Here is a 19,717-nt window from a genome sequence, read left to right on the forward strand (position 1 = left end):
CCCTTACACAGCCTGGAGGTGTGTTTGGGGTCATTGTCTTGTTGAAAAATAAATGATGGTACAACTAAACGCAAACCAGATGGAATAGCATGCCGCTGCAAGATGCTGTGGTAGCCATGCTGGTTCAGTATGCCTTCAATTTTGAATAAATCCCCAACCGTGTCACCAGCAAAGCACCCCCACACCATCACACCTCCTCCTCCATGCTTCACGGTGGGAACCAGGCATGTAGAGTCCATCCGTTCACCTTTTCTGCGTCGCACAAAGACACGGTGGTTGGAACCAAAGATCTCAAATTTGGACTCATCAGACCAAAGCACAGATTTCCACTGGTCTAATGTCCATTCCTTGTGTTCTTTAGCCCAAACAAGTCTCTTCTGCTTGTTGCCCGTCCTTAGCAGTGGTTTCCTAGCAGCTATTTTACCATGAAGGCCTGCTGCACAAAGTCTCCTCTTAACAGTTGATGAAGAGATGTGTCTGCTGCTAGAACTCTGTGTGGCATTGAACTGGTCTCTAATCTGAGCTGCTGTTAAACTGCGATTTCTGAAGCTGGTGACTCAGATAAACTTATCCTCAGAAGCAGAGGTGACTCTTGGTCTTCCTTTCCTGGGGCGGTCCTCATGTGAGCCAGTTTCTTTGTAGCGCTTGATGGTTTTTGCAACTGCACTTGGGGACACTTTCAAAGTTTTCCCAATTTTTCGGACTGACTGACCTTCATTTCTTAAAGTAATGATGGCCACTCGTTTTTCTTTACTTAGCTGCTTTTTTCTTGCCATAATACAAATTCTAACAGTCTGTTCAGTAGGACTATCAGCTGTGTATTCACCAGACTTCTGCACAACACAACTGATGGTCCCAACCCCATTTATAAGGTTAGAAATCCCACTTATTAAACCTGACAAGGCATACCTGTGAAGTGAAAACAATTTCCGGTGACTACCTCTTGAAGCTCATCAAGAGAATGCTAAGAGTGTGCAAAGCAGTCATCAAAGCAAAAGGTGGCTACTTTGAAGAACCTAGAATATAAGACATATTTTCAGTTGTTTCACACTTTTTTGTTAAGTATATAATTCCACATGTGTTAATTCATAGTTTTGATGTCTTCAGTGTGAATGTACAATTTTCATAGTCATGAAAATACAGAAGAATCTTTAAATGAGAAGATGTGTCCAAACTTTTGGTCTGTACATCTAGCGGCGAGGAAGTGCCAGAAGGGCTGAAGGCTCATCCCACCCCACCCCTCCTGGGCTGAGAAGACAGGTGTCTCGATAGAAGACATATGTAAGGCTGCTACCTGGTCCTGTCCCTCTACATTCCATAGACACGATAGGTTAGATATGGGTGTATCGGCTGACCTCACCTTTGGGAGAAGAGTGTTCCAGGCTGTGGTCCTTCAATAGATTACTTCATCTCTGTAATTCTCTCGTGGTGCTGTCATGGTCGACCGATAAAATCTTAAATTACATACCGGTAATGGAATTTTTCGGAGACCATGACAGCACCCTTATATTCCCTCCTTTCACGTTTGTGGGAACACTCCCCTTTTATTAATTATAATATCACACTCAATAGGTGTCGTCTGGTATGGCAATTTTGTGATTGTTTGCTGTGTTTATTAACCTGGCAGTCCTCTCAATGCTCTGTAATCCCAACTGAGGCGGGAGAGAGGTGGCGCCCTTTTAAGCCTGTAGGTTTCCTCTCCTTGGTGGGCGGATCCCCTCTCTCGTGGTGCTGTCTCTGAAAAATCCCGTTACCGGTAAGTAACTTACGACTATACATTTGATGGAGCAATCAAAAAGTTGTACCCCAAAATGGTATTAAAAACGGTCTTAGAAAATTGAAACACAAGCCAAACAATTTGTTTGCAAAGTTTAGAATTTTTTAAAAGCAGTAAAATGTTTTCGTTTTCTTCTGCACCATTTCACTTTATTTGGAATTCATTGCCCTTTTTTTTCTATATGTTGCACAGTAAAGTGAATGGCGTCTTTCAAAAATGCTGTAATTTTGTCCCACAAAGTACACCTCAACCCTGCTGTATTGAATAGTGTCTGTGTTATTCACTATGTGATATGTGTTTTTTTATTGTATACTAATGTATAGTGACTAGTGATGATTGAGCGTGTTCTATGAACCCATTCAGCGAGCACGCTAACAGCCGTGACACTTGCAGGCACGGCGACCTTAAAAGAAATGCCGAGCATGCCAAAATACTTGGGGTTGATAGAACACGCTCGATCATCACTAATAGTGACCAGATGCCTCTAAGGAATCTTTTTTGGCCTCTGTTTTACTGGTGCTTGAAGTGCAAATTTTTGTAGCTCTAATGATTAAGTAATATGCAACTATGTGAACTGCAATTGCCAATTAACAATTTAAGGGTATCCATCAGATATACCACTCCCTCCAATTCCCATTCATGACCATGCAGGATTTGGAAAGCTAAATCCATAGACACCTCTATATCTTTTATCTGTTGCTGCATTTCTGAGTGCTTTGGGTGTAACGGAGCACTAACCAAGCCTCAGCCTTCCAAGGTTGCTTCCCTGCTCAGCACCAGCCTCTTTATCTTGATTGATAGCTCACTGTCAGTTTTTTGGGACGTCAGGCACCAAACAAGGAAAATCAGTGAGCTAGACACTAGCACTGGGAACTTTCCCTCCGTACATAAACAAAACATAAACCAAAAAAAAAGCAATTTGGCACGTTACTTAATTTATGTAGATTTATAGAATGAAATGTTGGATTTCGTACGAGCTCGATCCATGTTTTTCACAGAGCTCATATCTATTATAGTCTAGGGCTGTTCACATATTTCTGTGGACCGCGTATTTTTCACCGAAACACGTTGACCTGTCGGACTTTGATCCAAATCAAAGTTTAGAGCTTCTCGGATGCAAAACAAAGCTGATGAAAGTCTGAATGAGGCCTTACTCTATTATTTATTTTTTAAGCAGCGTTCATTCCAGGCTGCTGTACACATGAAGAGGGTTTACACACCTAAAATACATATATAAATCACAGAAACAAGCTACCATTGACAGACTAGTATGGAGGGAGACACTGCCACTACGATCTAACAGTGTGGATTCTGGTGTCTCGCTCCTTCCCTCAGGTTGTATGCCAAAAGCCTCCTCCAATAAGCAAGTTCTGGACAAGCTGCAGGTGGAGAGGGAGCGCGGGATTACGGTGAAGGCCCTGACTGCGTCTCTGTTTTACACTTACGAGGGAAAGAAGTATCTCCTGAACCTGATCAACACTCCGGTGAGTGTGACGTTTCTTCTTGATTTGTTTCTCTGTGGTCTTGTTGCGGATGTTCAACTGGTCACGGCGGTCGCGTGACCTGTCACATAACTAAATGATGTCATGGAAGGTCCTTTCACACCACCGCGAGCCGTACAAGAGACCGGACGCAGTGGAGAAAAGACCGGGGGCCATCAGAAGGTAAGTATAATGTTATTTTCTCCAATCCCCTCCATGACAGCACACCTGGAGGTAGCCTCCCCATCCTAATTAGGGACAGGAAAACAAGAGGTTAAATAGCCCCTTCCCGCTACAATCCCCAGTGTTTTCCTGTCCCTATGGGATGAAGAGGTTACCTGGGGTGCCTGCAGCCGGCAAGCAGGGCCCTATTAAATTTACCTGCCGGGCTGCAGGGAGCGATCGCCTCCGACCTTCCTTCCTTTGCAGCTCCCGTGACTCCTTGAGAGCGGGACCCCCCACACACACACTCGCCTGCGTGTAAAGCCGAGTAGGGTTTTGGGGGCTGGGGGCCTCCTGTAGCTCCCCGGCCGGAGTCTCCTCTGTCCTCCATGGCGGCGTGCCGGAAGTCAGGCTTTTGGCCAGCGGGATGTCACTTCTGGTGCGTTCCACCGTGGAACGCATGGGGCCGCGGCGGGAAATTCAAAAGGAGAAGCCGCGGTTTGCCCTGAAAATGAGGATCCTTCACCAGATAGGTGAAAATTTGGCACTGGATCTTGGTCTCCCCTATAAAAGACCCAGATGAGAAGACTCCATTAAGGTAGGACAGAATATTCTGCTACTATGGAGGGTGCTGTTCCAAAGCCTGCGTCTGCAGAGCCCAGCGCTAACCCGGCCCCAGTAAGTACTAGGTCCTAGGTTATTCCCCACTCTCTTTTGAGCAGGATCCTAAATATATTTTAAATCTCCCCTTTTTTTATTTTTAATTTAGGGAGACAAGGATCCGGCACCGACAGTGGGAGAAAGCACTACAGTTTGCAAATGTGCCATCTGTATAAAAAAGCTGGCTTCAGGGCATAAGAAACCCCTATGCTGGAAATGCACTGACAACATTGTGAAGGAAGAACAGCCTTCCCTTATGGAAGAAGTCAGGGGAATGGTTCGGCAGGAAATACAATCTTCCCTAGCCTCCTTCTCACAAGCCAGAGCTGAAGGTCCATCTCCCCCCAAAAGGAGAAAATATACGGTTAGGGAGACCTCTGATTCAGAATTATGGTCTATGGAGGAACCGGAAGAAGGGGTCCTAAGTGAAGATCATGAGGAAGATAGGAAATATTACTTTTCGTCTGAGAATATGGAGGAATTGTTGTCGCAGGTGAGAGACACGATGCAGGTGGAAGAGGAGAAGGAAACCCGTACAGTTCAGGATGAAATGTTTGGCGGTCTGAAATCCAAGAAGAAGGTAGTGTTCCCTGTGCATGACAACATTTGGAGTCTTATTTTGGATGAATGGGAGTCACCTGAGAAAAGGCTTAGTATGGCAGGAGAAATGAAGGATAGATTCCCTCTAGATGAAAAGGCGGCTAAGCTATGGATGGAAGTCCCGAAGGTTGATGTACAGGTGGCAAGGGTTGCGAAGAAAACAACCCTTCCCTTTGAAGACTCGTCACAGCTCAAAAATCCTATGGATAGGAAGATGGACAGCCTTCTAAGGAAGGCATGGGAAACATCGGCGGCTTCACTGAAGACTAATATCGCTTCAACTTGTGTAGCTCGTTCCATGTTCCTCTGGCTCCAACAACTAGAGGAACATCTCTGGAAAGGTACCACTCAAGAGGACCTCCTAGCATCTCTTCCTTTTCTGCAGAAGGCCACTGGATTCCTAGCGGATGCCTTGGCGGAGTCGGTCAAGATTGCGGCAAGATCGGCAGCATTATCAAATTCTATGAGAAGAGCTCTGTGGTTGAAGATGTGGAGTGGGGACAACGCATCAAAATCTAAGCTTTGTTCCATTCCATTTAAAGGAGAGTATATGTTTGGGGCGGTGCTAGACGAGTTGTTGGAGAAAGCATCCGACAAGAAGAAGTCTCTGCCAGAGCCAAAGAATCCAAAAAGTTTCAGAAAGAGACCATTTCTTCTCCCTCAACAACAACAGCAGCAAGCATTTCAGTACAGAGGCAAGGGTAAAACTGGTCGCTGGAGTTACACAAAAGGGGGAAGAGGTAGGAATATCTTTCAAGGTTCTAGGCAGGACAGACAATGACGCCAAGAAGGTAGGAGGCAGAATTGCGAGCTTCCTTCCTCAATGGCAGCTTATTGATTGGAAAAGGATTTGTCGTGGCAACAGTAGACCAGCCAGAGGCTTACTACCACGTGCCAATTCATCCGGATTACAGAAAATTTCTCAGATTTGCTGTAACTCAGAACCGAGAGGTACTTCATTTTCAATTCAATTTACTCCCCTTCGGCATTTTGTCAGCACCCCGCCTGTTTACAAAGATCATGGCAGAGGTAGTAGGTTTATCTAAGGAAACTGAATATCTGCATCGTCCCATATTTAGACAATTTTTTGGTGATGGTTCCCTCGGTTTCAAGTTTGGAAAGAGACCTCCAGATGACCCTCCAGATCCTGGAATCCTTGGGATGGTTGATAAACTACCAAAAGTCAGATCTGATTCCCTCCACCAGGAAGACCTCCTTGGGAATTCTCCTGGATTCTCAGCAACAAGCCTCTTTTCTGCCAAAAGAGAAGCAGATTCAGTTGAGGTCGAAAGTTTATGCACTAAAGAACCAGAGAGGAGTGTCATTAAGATTCGCCATGTCCGTCCTCGGGTCCATGACCTCATTTATTTAGGCGGTACCTTGGGCTCAAGCGCATTCAAGGGTCCTTCAAAACTACATCCTTTCCTGTTGGGACAGATCTCCAAGTTCCCTCTCCAACAGAATTCATCTGCCAGAGAAGGTGAAAGCATCTTTAAATTGGTGGCTCTGTCCAGGAAATCTGGAGAAAAGTTCAGCATGGATTCAACTTCCCTTGTTATCCGTCAAAACAGACGCAAGCAAAAGAGGATGGGGAGCAGTAGTCTCCCACGTGGCCTTCCAAGGGGTCTGGTCGCAAGAAATAGCAGAGCAGTACTCAAACTTAAGAGAAATGAAAGTGGTGGAAGAAACCCTATGGGCAGCCACTACTACTGTGCTTCAGGGGTCGAATGTCAGAGTCTACTCGGACAATATGACAACTATAGCCCACTTGAGACATCAGGGAAGTACAAGAAACAGGAGGTTACAGATGATCTCCGAAAGGATCTTCCACTGGGCGGAGCATAATCTACTATCCTTATCGGCTCTGCATCTGAGGGGCTCCGACAACTATCATGCAGATCTTCTGAGCAGAAAATACATTCATCCAGGGGAGTGGAGCATGAACTCGAAGATATTTCAGATGATTGTTCAAAAGTGGGAATACCCAGATGTGGACCTGTTTGCGAACCAGGAAAATGCAAAAGTAAGAGCCTTTTTCTCTTTGAAACCCGAGGATTCAGCAACAGGGATAGATGCATTCGCTCACCCTTGGAAAGTTGGGCTCGCTAATGCTTTTCCCCTGATTCTGTTAATACCAAGGACTTTACAAAAAATCAGGTCGGAAGGGCTCAAGACTATCCTAATAGCTCCAATGTGGCCAAAAAGAGCATGGTTCGGAACATTGAGCAGTCTAAGAATGGATGATCCATTGATGCTTCCTCGAATCCACGATCTGCTGCATTAGGGCCAGATTTTCCATCCGGCCCCTCAGAATTTGGCTCTAGCAGCTTGGCTTCTGAGACCACCCTCTGAAAAGCCAGAGGCTTCTCAGTACAGGTGATCCAAATGTGGCGCCCTGCTGTGCATTGGTGCCACAGAACCCAGAAGGGTGCATGGATGGATTTCTCCACAAGAGGCCCTCACTAGATACAAACACCTCTACCTTCCAACTCATACCAGCAGAGGGAGCCCAGATAGGGATATATATAGGGAAGGTGGAGCCAGGCAGCTCAGTTGATTAGAGAGTGCTCAGAGTCAGAGCAGAGCAGGCAGGCTGAGAGAGAGCCTGAGAGCGTGCCGACACTCAGATAGCGGTGAAGACGCAGCACGTCAGCTGCCTAGTAGTGAGGGCCCCGAGTGTGGCCGACGGCAAGGAGAAAAAGGGGAGTGAAACCAAGGGGGCAGAGGAGCACAATAAGCTCACCCCATTATATCTACCGGACACCGGATCCGCGCCTACAGGGACCCTTTACACCCAGTGGGGATAACCGGAATCCCAGGAGGACTACAAGTCCCTGACAAACCTGAAGGCTAGACACACACAGGATCAGGAACCACGAAGGCCCCGACGTCCAGGGAAAGTGGTTACCAACCAGAGGTCCTATTTCTGAGCATCTGGTGAAGTAAAAGCAGGACACATAAGCTAGGCCCAGTTGCAGGCTGGCCAAGAGCATACATAGGGACAGACACGGATCAGTAGGCCCTATACCTGCTCCCTGGGGAGAAGTCCAAAAGTGCGCCCTTCATCTGGAGTACCCTGGACCGTACCTAACAGCTGTACCAGTAAAGGAAATGAAGCAAATCCCCTGTCTCTGTCCGTTACTCCTGCTGTGCCATCGCTTTCCCTGCACCACAATGCTCAGCGCAACCTGCATCATTTATACTGCCCTGAGGCCTGCTCCACCTGTGGGGAGCCGTTCCATCTCAAGCTGTCCTGACATCTGCCTCAGAGGACTGTTGCAGCGCTGGTGATCCTCACCAGACACCACAGGTGGCGTCACAACAAATTCCCTACAAATAATTCCTTTTGGCACTGACCGCCCTGGGCCAGCCACCGCGATAATCCCCGCAGGCAGTCTTAGGCCCGGCTGCCGGGTGCCCCGCGACACCCCTGGGGGCGAGTCACATACACTGCAGAAAAGCAGAAAACCAGTCACAATTTCCATCTATGGAAAAATCTAGAAAGCTTTCAAGCTATGGTATGAGCCTCGTCCATTAGATCCCTTTCGGCCTGACGTGGCCAGAATCTTGGATTTCCTACAGAACGGTCTGTCTAAAGGATTAAGACCAAGCAAGCTGAAGGTCCAAGTCTCGCCTTTAAGTTCCTATTTTGATGCTGATTTGGCCCAAAACAGATGGATTAAGAGGTTCATGATAGCTGCTTCTTGGATTAATCCAACAAGAGCTAAAATAGTTCCACCTTGGGATTTCAACGTAGTTCTTAGAGGCCTAACTATGCATCCTTTCGAGCCAATAGCCGAGGCACACATAGACAAATTGTCTTGGAAAGCGGCATTGCTTATAGCTCTGACTACAGCCAGAAGAGTGAGTGAAATCCAAGCCCTGTCTATCAGAGAGACTTATTGTCGTATTTTGGAGGACAGGATCATCCTCCAGTTGGATCCTTCTTTTCTACCTAAAGTGTCGTCTAATTTTCATATGTCTCAGCCAATAATTCTTCCGTCATTCTGTCAAAATCCATCAAATAGCAAGGAAGAAGAATTCCACGCGTTGGATGTAAGAAGGACTATAATCCGCTATTTGAGGCAGACTGAAACCTGGAGGAAGGATCAGAACCTATTTGTCCAATATGGAAGCCCCAATAAAGGAAAGAAAATTGCAAAAATATGCTAGCAAATTGGATTAAGAAAGCAATTTGTGAAACATACATAGTTCAAGATTTGCCTCCTCTGAAATCTTTGAAAGCTCTTTCTACTAGAGCTATGTGGGTCTCCTGGGCGGAAAAAGCTAGTGCATCCATTGAGCAGATTTGCAGGGCAGCTACATGGTCGTCTGTCCATACCTTTGCTAAACATTATAGACTAGATGTAATATCTAATAGAGACTTAGCATTTGGAAGGAAAGTCCTTCAGGCTGTTGTCGCTCCCTAAAATTCATTCTTTGGTATTACTCCAGGTGTGCTGTCATGGAGGGGATTGGAGAAAATAGAATTAGACTTATCAGTAATTCGGTTTCTAAGACCCTCCACAACAGCATGGGTAGTTCCCTCCATTTCTTTGACTGGAAAAATCCTTAGTGTTAATAAATATTTAGAGCATTCATACTGTGTGGTCCTTTGAAAACACTGGGGATTGTAGCAGGGAGGGGCTATTTAACATCTTGTTTTCCTGTCCCTAATTAGGATGGGGAGGCTACCTCCAGGTGTGCTGTCGTGGAGGGTCTTAGAAACAGAATTACCGGTAAATCTAATTCTATTTTTTTTTTTTTTACCATTTTTATTCTTTTTTTCAACTATTAACTTGTTCACACTATATAAATACATGCCGGTTGCAAGGATTTATATAGTGTGACCAAGTTGTCAAGCACTTTCCAAGTGATGCTAAAATCGCTTGGAAAGCGGTTGACAACCCGCATGCGGACATGCATGTGAAAAATGCTTCACTTACGTTTGTCCCTGGCAGGAAAAATGCATGTAAAATCTGCATGCGTTTTTTCTGCCAGGGAGATGCAGAAACACTCAGGAAAAATCCGGAGCATTTCTGCATCGTGGGCATGTGGCGCCCCTGAGGGTTCAGTCGCCACAGAGGTACTGCACCTCACCCAGAGGTGTGGTGTCTCCCTTCACTCAGGTAAGATGGGAGTGCTGCAGAGAACCCCCCAAAACACCTGCATCCAACATTACACTGCTTCAGACTGGCTGGAAGGGCAACATGCAGAGCGCAGCTGCTGAGCCCTGTCCCTGGCTGGAGTGGGGGAAACCCAAAGGTAGGGGGAACCAGTAGTGGGTGTGGGTGGAGGAAGCAGTTAGAAGGAGCACACAGTAGGTATATAATGGGAAGCAATCTTAGGGTGGCAGTTCAGAACAGAATGGTCAGTCAGTACAGTACAGACGGTCAGTGAGGACTGTCTGGGAGCAGAGGCTCAGCAGGAGCTCTGCTCCACAAGAAGGGCCCGGGATAGAGGCCCCGGAGGGGAGAAGGGAGTAGGCTCCATTCTAAGAAGGGATCCCAGGGGTACGGCGCGTGCAGGACAGCACCCATACGCCCCGCATCTGTCAGAAGACAGAGGGATCGGTTGCCCCATTCTAATCTCCAGGGGGTCAGGTTGGTCCCGGATCCGACGTACAGGAAGGACTTCAGCATACCCGAGCGGGATTGAGAGTGGGCAGCGCAGGGCAGCAGGGAGAAGGACCTAGTGTGAAGACGGTCAAAGTAGGAACACGAGAAAGTGGGGTTCTGCCAAGCATTCCTAAACTTCCTGAGGAAGGATTGAACCCCTGCCAGGGTGAACACGGCGCAACGTGGGAGGCCTTCACCTGTAACTTGCACTTTTGTGTTTCCTGAAGAACTGTGAATTAAAATCTTGGACGACTGCACTGAGTTGCCTCCGTCTATTCCTTCACTGGTGCCATTTCCCTCCCTGCACTACAACGCCCAGCGCACCCTCCATCTATTTACACTGCCCTGAGGCCCGCTCCACCTGTGGGGATCCGTTCCATCTCTAGCTGCCCTAACATCTGCCTCAGAGGACTGTTGCAGCGCTGGTGATCCTCACCAGACACCACAGGTGGCTTCACGACAAATCCTATAAATAATCCCTTTTGCACTGACCTCCCCGGGCCAGCCACCGTGATATTCCCCAAAGCAGCCATACGGCCCGGCTGCCGTGTGCCCCGCGGCCCAGGTGGCAGCGAGTCACCACTTGGCGTCACGAACAGGATACGTGACCAGCCTGGCATCTGCGGGTAATGTGCGCCTAAAGAAGTGTTTTCTGCCTTGAATGTGGCGCCCGCCCCAGAAGAACGGGCGCCATTATGTGCGTGCTAAAGAACAACAGAATGGAACCTCCCGTCGTGGGCCGGGTCCCAGAATGGCTCCAAAAGCAGGCCCTGCCACTTGCAACAGTGACTGTCCGCATAGATGTGTCCGTCAAAGCGGGGAGGCCGACACAGGGAGTGACCGACAGCAAAGTGCCATGGGACCGCCCCCGAAAGAGGAGAGGCGGTGGAGAGAAGCTGCGTAAAGACCGGGAGGTGTCAGGCCGAGCTGACGCAGTCGCGGGAGGAGGTCGGAGTGATGTCCCTGTCCCAAATGCGGCTGGCGCTGCTCCATCCCTAGTCCCCCTGCAGCCTGAGGCTGATGACCAGGCTGGGTCAGCCTGCAGAAACCAGGGGTTCCCCCGGAGGGGGCCCCACTGTTAAACTGTTTTAGTTAACTGGACTGTACATAAGTTGCCCGGAAGGGTGCAGTTGACTTCCTGTTTGCTACCCAGTTACCTGTCAGGGTACAGAGACTGACAGGCTGAGGACTGTGAGAAGCCGGACGTTGACATTGTACATAGTTTAGCACTTCTTAAAGTGCATCCTATTGGTTTTATAATTACAAATATACCTCAGAACAAAAACCCGTTTGGCGTGGCGGAAGACGAGGTCCAGGATTGGATCGTCTATGCCCTGCAGCCATGCCCAGGGCCTACGTTGAGGGTTTGTGGACGGGTCCCTCATGCTGCTACTGTTGCACCCTGGTGCTGGAACTGTCTTGAAAATTGTTTTATATGACAATACTCTTATGATGTTTTATAATGTAACCAGTAACGTTAAAAGAAATGTGCCTCCCATAAAGGGAAGAAATGTTGTTTTATGGTCAAATATGCTGATGCATCTTAAAAATTTTGCATGTCAGTTATGCCTGGTTTTGCTCTGTTCCAGCCCGCGGACGTGCTGTGTTTTACCGGGGGGGGGAATGTGGCGCCCCTGAGTGTTCAGTCGCCACAGTGGTACTGCACCTCACCCAGAGGTGTGGTGTCTCCCTTCACTCAGGTAAGATGGTAGTGCTGCACAGAACCCCCCAAAACACCTGCATCCAACATGCAGAGTGCAGCTGCTGAGCCCTGTCCCTGGCTGGAGTGGGGGGAACCCAAAGGTAGGGGGAACCAGTAGTGGGTGTGGGTGGAGGAAGCCGTTAGAGGGAGCACTTATACAGTAGGTATATAATGGGAAGCCATCTTAGGGTGGCAGTTCAGAACACAATGGTCAGTCAGTCTACCATTGGGCCCTATAAGACGTTCTTCATCTCCCGTTGCAGTGGGGTTTTTATTTGTCAAAAAAAAAGACTGGGGGTTGCGCCCCCGCCTTGATTTTCGCGAGTTTAATCGGATCACGGTCTGGGATGCATATCCTCTCCCTCTCATCCCCGACCTCTTTAGAAAAAAATTTGGCTCCTACGATTTGATTAAACTAGACCTCAGGGGGGCTTATAATCTCATTCACATTGAGGAGATGAGTGGAAGATGGCCTTCAATACTCCTGAGGGGCACTATGAAAAGCTTGTGATGGCATTTGGGTTGACTAATGCTCCCACTTTCTTTCAACACTGTTAGTGACATTTTTAGTCATCTGGCAGGTAGATCACAACAAACCAATCTTGATGACATATTAATTTACTTACCTCCAGTCACATCAGGTACATATCAGGCAGGTCTTACAGATACTCAAAGATAATAAATTATTTGTCAAACCAGAGAAATGTATGTTCTCCATTCAGGGTTAGTTCTTATCATTCACCGTTTTTGCATGGATCTGGCCAAAGTCCGGACGGTACTGGATTGGTATTATATTCAAGACTTAAAAGGCATTACAAAGTTTTTTGGGTTTCGCCAGCTACTACTGTAAGTTCATCAAAAACTTTTCGGTAGTGGCCAAACCTCTGATGGACGATTTTGCCAAATAGAAAAAAAAAATTAAGATTTTATTATTTTACTTTCCATTCTTGTAGCTAAACACAATCCAGCTAAGTTTAAAATTGAAATGAAGCCCCTGTACCCCCCTCTCTAGGTGCTTCTGTACCAAGTCTTCCCTGGTCCAGGATGGTCTCTATATCACAGGCTCCAGCAATAACCTATTGACACATGATTGTGGCAGCCATCACATGCTGATATATCACAGTGCCAATAGAAGTGGGAAGCGGCACAGAAATCACAAAATAAAGGCAGTGTTTGTGGTAATGCAAGAATCCAGCAAGCAGAGTAATCCACACGTCATACAACAGCCCAACATGGATGATGAAAAGCTGCGTCTTCAGGCGTCTGTGTAAGAACATCACATTTTTGTTTTCCTTCCAGAATAAGCACCAAATGGAATAGCTGAATGCCAGGATACAGAGACGGGCGGGGGGCAGGGAAGCGCTGTCCGCTGGATTTTGTGCTGGTTTCACAAGCGGTCACCCTGCAGTTTTCTCCGGATAATGCTGTGGAGACTTTTCACAACACATCTAATAATTGTGAACCTTCCACTCACATGTTTATTATCTTGTCCGCTGGTCAGACTGGGGGGGATGAAAGCTGGACAAGGGATGAAGAATGATCCTTATTACATATAATGGGTGCACTGAGCGATTGTGAAAAGTCGCAGAGGACTGAGAGCAGAAGGGCAGAGGGTTTCCTCTTCCTCACAGGGACCAGCACAGAAGCCGGAGCAGAAGGGCAGAGGGTTTCCTCTTCCTCACAGGGACCAGCACAGAAGCCGGAGCAGAAGGGCAGAGGGTTTCCTCTTCCTCACAAGGACCAGCACAGAAGCCGGAGCAGAAGGGGAGACAAGGGCTGAGCCACTTACACAGACAGAAAGCTGAGGAGAGGAGGGCATGTTATTACTCCAGGATCCGCTCCATTCATTCCCTATGTGGCATTCAAGCGCTGAGCTCGGCTTTTCCGGAGCCCCATAGAGAATGAATGGAGCAGCAGTTGATCCCTGACTTTCCACTCCTTCCCGATCAGACGATGGCTCGCAGCGGTCAGACCCCACGATCAGTAAGTGATCACCGAGCCTGTGGATAAGTGATAACTTGTTTTCTACAGACATCCCCTTTAAGTAATGGAGCATGCCAGCAGAGAAGGTGGGAGGAGGCGCTGGTTACAGGTGAAACTTTACCTCTGGAGGCCGCATTTAGGGCATGTGAGGGGCGGACACTTCCCATATTCATCATTACTGAACCCCCGCTCTGTGCGGCTCTTATCTGAGCTGCAGGAGACGCAGCAGTTACTAATCAGCCGCTCTCTGTTCACTTGCAGCCGTCCGAGCTCTGCTGTGCCTGTTAGGGGTGAAGTTCGGGTCCTTCGAGGCATCTACTATGCAGCCTGCACAGCAGATCACAGCCCGAGCACAGCGTCTCCGGGTAAATCTCCACCTTGTGAGTTGCTTCTTGTGCAGCAGCCCCATGCAAGTTGCTCTGCTCTCCTCGGCCAGCTCCTGCTGAATACTGAGCTCCTCTGCCCAATCTAGGAGCTCAATAGCCCTGATCACGTCAGTGGTAGCCCAACGCTGCTGGATCAGATTTACAAATGGCAAACTAATCAGCCCTAGGTATTTCTAATATGTGCAGAGCAGGCGACATAAGTCTGACCGGTGTCCTCATAGACCTTTCCTCAGCCGGGGTCTAATAGGAGCAGTAAAATGGCCGTCATGGGGTCCATTGTTAGATCTCAGCTGCCATAGAAACTCATTGGCACCATGATCATGCCTCCCTCTCCTGTCTAAAGTGCCTAAATGCTGTGGAAGCCCCCTACTGTGTCATACAATGGATTAAGCTGCCAGGATCAAGGTTGGCTCCACTGTGGGCAGCTGAGGCAGGAGCAGGACTGTGTTACACAGCCACACTTCTGCCGCAGATCTTGTAAGGACCTGCCTGATGATAATGTGTCCTATAGAGCAGGTCTTGGTACCGGACTGCCCTGTACATATTTACCACTAGCTGGGAACCAGTTACTTACAAGGTCTAGTTTCGAATGTGTTTCCAGGATCTGTAGTTATCAGCATTTTATCCTTAAGGCCGAGTTATAATATCACTGTAACACTCTCGCCCTGTACCTGCCCTGTGTGCTGCACAAAAGTATATAACAAAATGTGTGTACACAGATATCTCCTGAATGGTATTACTGCTAGATCTCCTGTACATAGAAATATGAGGTTCTTAGCGCACATTTTGAGCAAATTGTGCGAGCCCATCTGCCAACGTCAAGGCGACCTCTTCAGATGGGTCCCTACACTAACATTACACTAACTTACTAACTGGGACTAGTTTTTTGTATTATTATTATTACCACCATTTTTACTATTTATTATTATTGCATTAATGCAATTAATTGTAACTGTTATAAAACGAATTAAAAAAATGTAATTCTAATTTTTTTTTTATTAATCTTGTGATTCTAATAATGGTATTACTAAAATCCCTATGCCTAAAGCTGTTGATCCAGAAGAAGGCAAAAACCCCAGGACACCTTCAGCCAATTTGTGTCACAGGGGAAAAATTCCTTCTTGACCCCGGGAAAAGGCGATCAGTCCTAGGACCCTGGATCAAACCTAATAATGTTATTACAAGTTATATAATATTACACTAATTATTGTACTACTGGAGTTATTTTAATTTGTTTTTATAAATCTATTTGATATGGTTATTATTACATTGTGCTATTTTATTACAGTATTTTTCTTCTTTCCTTTCACTACTAATACTGCCCTATACCTACAGTGTTGATCCAGAAGAAGGCAAAAACCCCAGGACACCTTCAGCCAATTTGTGTCACAGGGGAAAAATTCCTTCTTGACCCCGGGAAAAGGCGATCAGTCCTAGGACCCTGGATCAAACCTATTAATGTTATTACAAGTTATATAATATTACACTAATTATTGTACTACTGGAGTTATTTTAATTTGTTTTTATAAATCTATTTGATATGGTTATTATTACATTGTGCTATCTTATTACAGTATTATTCTTCTTTCCTATCACTACTAATACTGCCCTGTACCTACAGTGTTGATCCAGAAGAAGGCAAAAACCCCAGGACACCTTGAGCCAATTTGTGTCACAGGGGAAAAATTCCTTCTTGACCCCGAGAAAAGGCGATCAGTCCTAGGACCCTGGATCACACTGCTATTCTACCTACTACTATTACTACTGTTATTTTATTACTTTCTTACTATTATCACTAGTATTATTACTCATATTACACTAATACGGATATACTACCACTATATTACTACCATCCCTTTCCCCCTAGGGATCTTAAGGTGCAGTTCTGTCCTCCTCCTCCTATTCTGTCCTCCTCCTCTTCCATCCTCCTCCACTTTCGTCCTCCTCCTCTTCCGTCCTCTTCCTCTTCCGTCCTCCTCCTCTTCTGTCCTCCTCCTCTTCTGTCCTCCTCCTCTTCCGTCCTCCTTCTCTTCCGTCCTCCTCCTCTTCTGTCCTCCGCCTCTTCCGTCCTCCGCCTCTTCTGTCCTCCGCCTCTTCCATCCTCCGCCTTTTCTGTCCTCCGCCTCTTTCGTCCTCTTCCTCTTCCGTCCTCTTCCTCTTACGTCCTCGTCCTCTTCGGTCCTCCTCATCTTCCGTCCTCCTCCTCTTCCGTCCTCCTTCTCTTCCGTCCTCCGCCTCTTCCGTCCTCCGCCTCTTCTGTCCTCTGCCTCTTCCATCCTCCGCCTCTTCCGTCCTCCGCCTCTTCCATCCTCCTTCTCTTCCATCCTCCTCCTCTTCCGTCCTCCTCCTTTTCCGTCCTCCTCCTCTTCTGTCCTCCTCCTCTTCCGTCCTCCGCCTCTTCCGTCCTCCATCTCTTCCGTCCTCTGCCTCTTCCGTCCTCTTCCTCTTCCGTCCTCCTCCTGAGACGTAATAAATAGCATTAAAGCTGCAGTAATTATTTATATTATATATACACACTGCTCAAAAAAATAAAGGGAACACTCAAATAACACATCCTAGATCTGAATGAATGAAATATTCTCATTGAATACTTTGTTCTGTACAAACTTGAATGTGTTGACAACAAAATCACACAAAAATCATCAATGGAAATCAAATTTATTAACCAATGGAGGCCTGGATTCGGAGTCACCCCCAAAATTAAAGTGGAAAAACACACTACAGGCTGATCCAACTTTGATGTAATGTCCTTAAAACAAGTCAAAATGAGGCTCAGTATTGTGTGTGGCCTCCACGTGCCTGTATAACCTCCCTACAACGCCTGGACATGCTCCTGATGAGGTTGCGGATGGTCTCCTGTGGGATCTCCTCCCAGACCTGGACTAAAGCATCCACCAACTCCTGGACAGTCTGTGGTGCTACGTGACGTTGGTGGATGGAGTGAGACATGATGTCCCAGATGTGCTCAATGGGATTCAGGTCTGGGGAACGGGCGGGCTAGTCCATAGCTTCAATGCCTTCATCTTGCAGGAACTGCTGACATACTCCAGCCACATGAGGTCTGGCATTGGGCACAACCCCCATCTGTGGACGTCTGGCCCTCATCCCACTCTCATGGAGTCGGTTTCTAACCGTTTATGCAGACACATGCACATTTGTGGCCTGCTGGAGGTCATTTTGCATGGCTCTGGAAGTGCTCCTCCTGTTCCTCCTTGCACAAAGGCAGAGGTAGGGGTCCTGCTGCTGGGTTGTTGCCCTGCTATGGCCCCCTCCACGTCTCCTGGTGTACTGGCCTGTCTCCTGGTAGCGCCTCCAGCCTCTGGACACTACGCTGACAGACGCAGCAAACCTTCTTGCCACAGCTCGCAATGATGTGCCATCCTGGATGAGCTGCACTACCTGAGCAACTTCTGTGGGTTGTAGAGTCCGTCTCATGCTACCACGAGTGTGAAAGCACAACCAACATTCAAAAGTGACCAAAACATCAGCCAGAAAGAATTGGTACTGAGATGTGGTCTGTGGTCTCCACCTGCAGAACCACTCCTTTATTGAGTGTGTCTTGATAATTGCCAATAATTTCCATCTATTGTCTTCAATTTGCACAACAGCATGTGAAATTGATTGTCAATCAATGTTGCTTCCTAAGTGGACAGTTTGATTTCACAGAAGTTTGATTTACTTGGAGTTATATTCTGTTGTTTAAGTGCTCCCTTTATTTTTTTGAGCAGTGTATATTTTCTCATGTCATGTATTTACTACTAAAAGTAATTTTTTACATTTAGGTTTCATTAAGTGTTTTACACCGACTATTACAGACTTATTGTTTCCCTGCACATTCAAGTTTTGTGTTTTCTTTGGGCATAGATCAGCTAATAGGCACTCAGGAAAAAAAAACAGATTAAAGATCTACAAACTCTCCCTTAAGACTAAGGAGCTCACTGATAGATTCTCAGTTAGCTAATTTTGCAGCCAGCAATAGACAGTGCAGCACAGATGCTACAGAAGGCAACATTTTTAATGAAACTCAATTACAGAAATCGATTTTAGCCCCAAATACTTGCATTAAAGTAAAAAAAATGGCCCCAAAGCTGGACAACCGCTTTAACTCCTTACCAACATCTGCCGTACATGTATGGTATAAGTCAGTAGCGGGTGTATGGAGCAGGGTCAGCTCGCCCCGTACATGGCAGATAATGGCTGTGACAAACAACCAGGACCTGCCTCTAACAGCTGCGAGTGGAGTGAAGATCTGCCCACCACTGTTAACCTGTTCAGTGCTGCTGTCAATCTCTAACAGCAGCATTAACAGTGCGCCAGCATTGGGACGCGTCATTCCATGCGCCCACCGGCGCTCCTGTGACGCGATCATAGGGCGCCGATGGACTGCTATGACATCCGGGGGTCTGCTGAAGCCTCCGTGCCTGTCATCATAAAGCTTCATTTGGGCTGTAAAGAAGACCGTGGTTTTGCTATATGGAGCATTACTGTGGTATCGCTGTATATAGCACAAGCAATCAGATGATGTATACAAATACAGTGAAAAAAAGTATATATATATTTATTAAAACCCCACAGGTTCAACTCACCTCCCACTAAAAATAAAGATAATAAAAATATACACATTTTGTGGTTTGGTCTCTTTCAGAGAAATACAATCTATCAAAATATAAAAAAAAAAACGATCAGTGAACACAGAAAAAAATTCAAAAAGACAAAATTGCATTTTTTCGTTCGCCTCAATACTGCAGAAAATCCTGTAAGAAGCGATGACCATGACATATGTGTCCCAAAATGTTATCAATAAAGTCCTCTTGCCCTTCAAAAAATAAGCCCCCACTCAGCTCCATCAACCCGAAAACTGAAAATGTTTCGGGTCTCAGAAAAAATGGTGACAGCATCAAAAAAAAGTTTTTTTCTTTTGCCAAAACTATTGGAGAAGTTTGGTCTTGCTGTAATCACACTGAGGAGTAGGATCCTATTACCAGGTCATTTTTACCACACAATGTGCGCCGTTAAAACCGTTCCCAGAAAAACAATGTCAGGCTTTTTTTTTCGCACTTTTACTGCACTTGGAATGTTTTTCCCGTTTTCTAGGACTATGTGGTAAATGAATGGTGTCATTTATAAGGACAGCTCATCCTACAAAATAACAAGACCTCACACTATGTGGACAGATATCAAAAAGTTAGAAAAGTTGGAAAAAGCGGAGGAAAAAACAGAAAAAAAACATAAATTGGTTATGTCGGGAAGGGGTAAAGCTGAAGAAACGCATGTAAGAGCAGAATATGGAGGAAGGTCAGATATCACAGACTGGTGGATACTACCTGCTCCATCGCTGGCAGAATACT

Source organism: Phyllobates terribilis, unplaced genomic scaffold (assembly GCF_046119375.1).
Source record: "Phyllobates terribilis strain yellow unplaced genomic scaffold, ASM4611937v1 Scaffold_447__1_contigs__length_1484018, whole genome shotgun sequence".
Taxonomy (NCBI): domain Eukaryota; kingdom Metazoa; phylum Chordata; class Amphibia; order Anura; family Dendrobatidae; genus Phyllobates; species Phyllobates terribilis.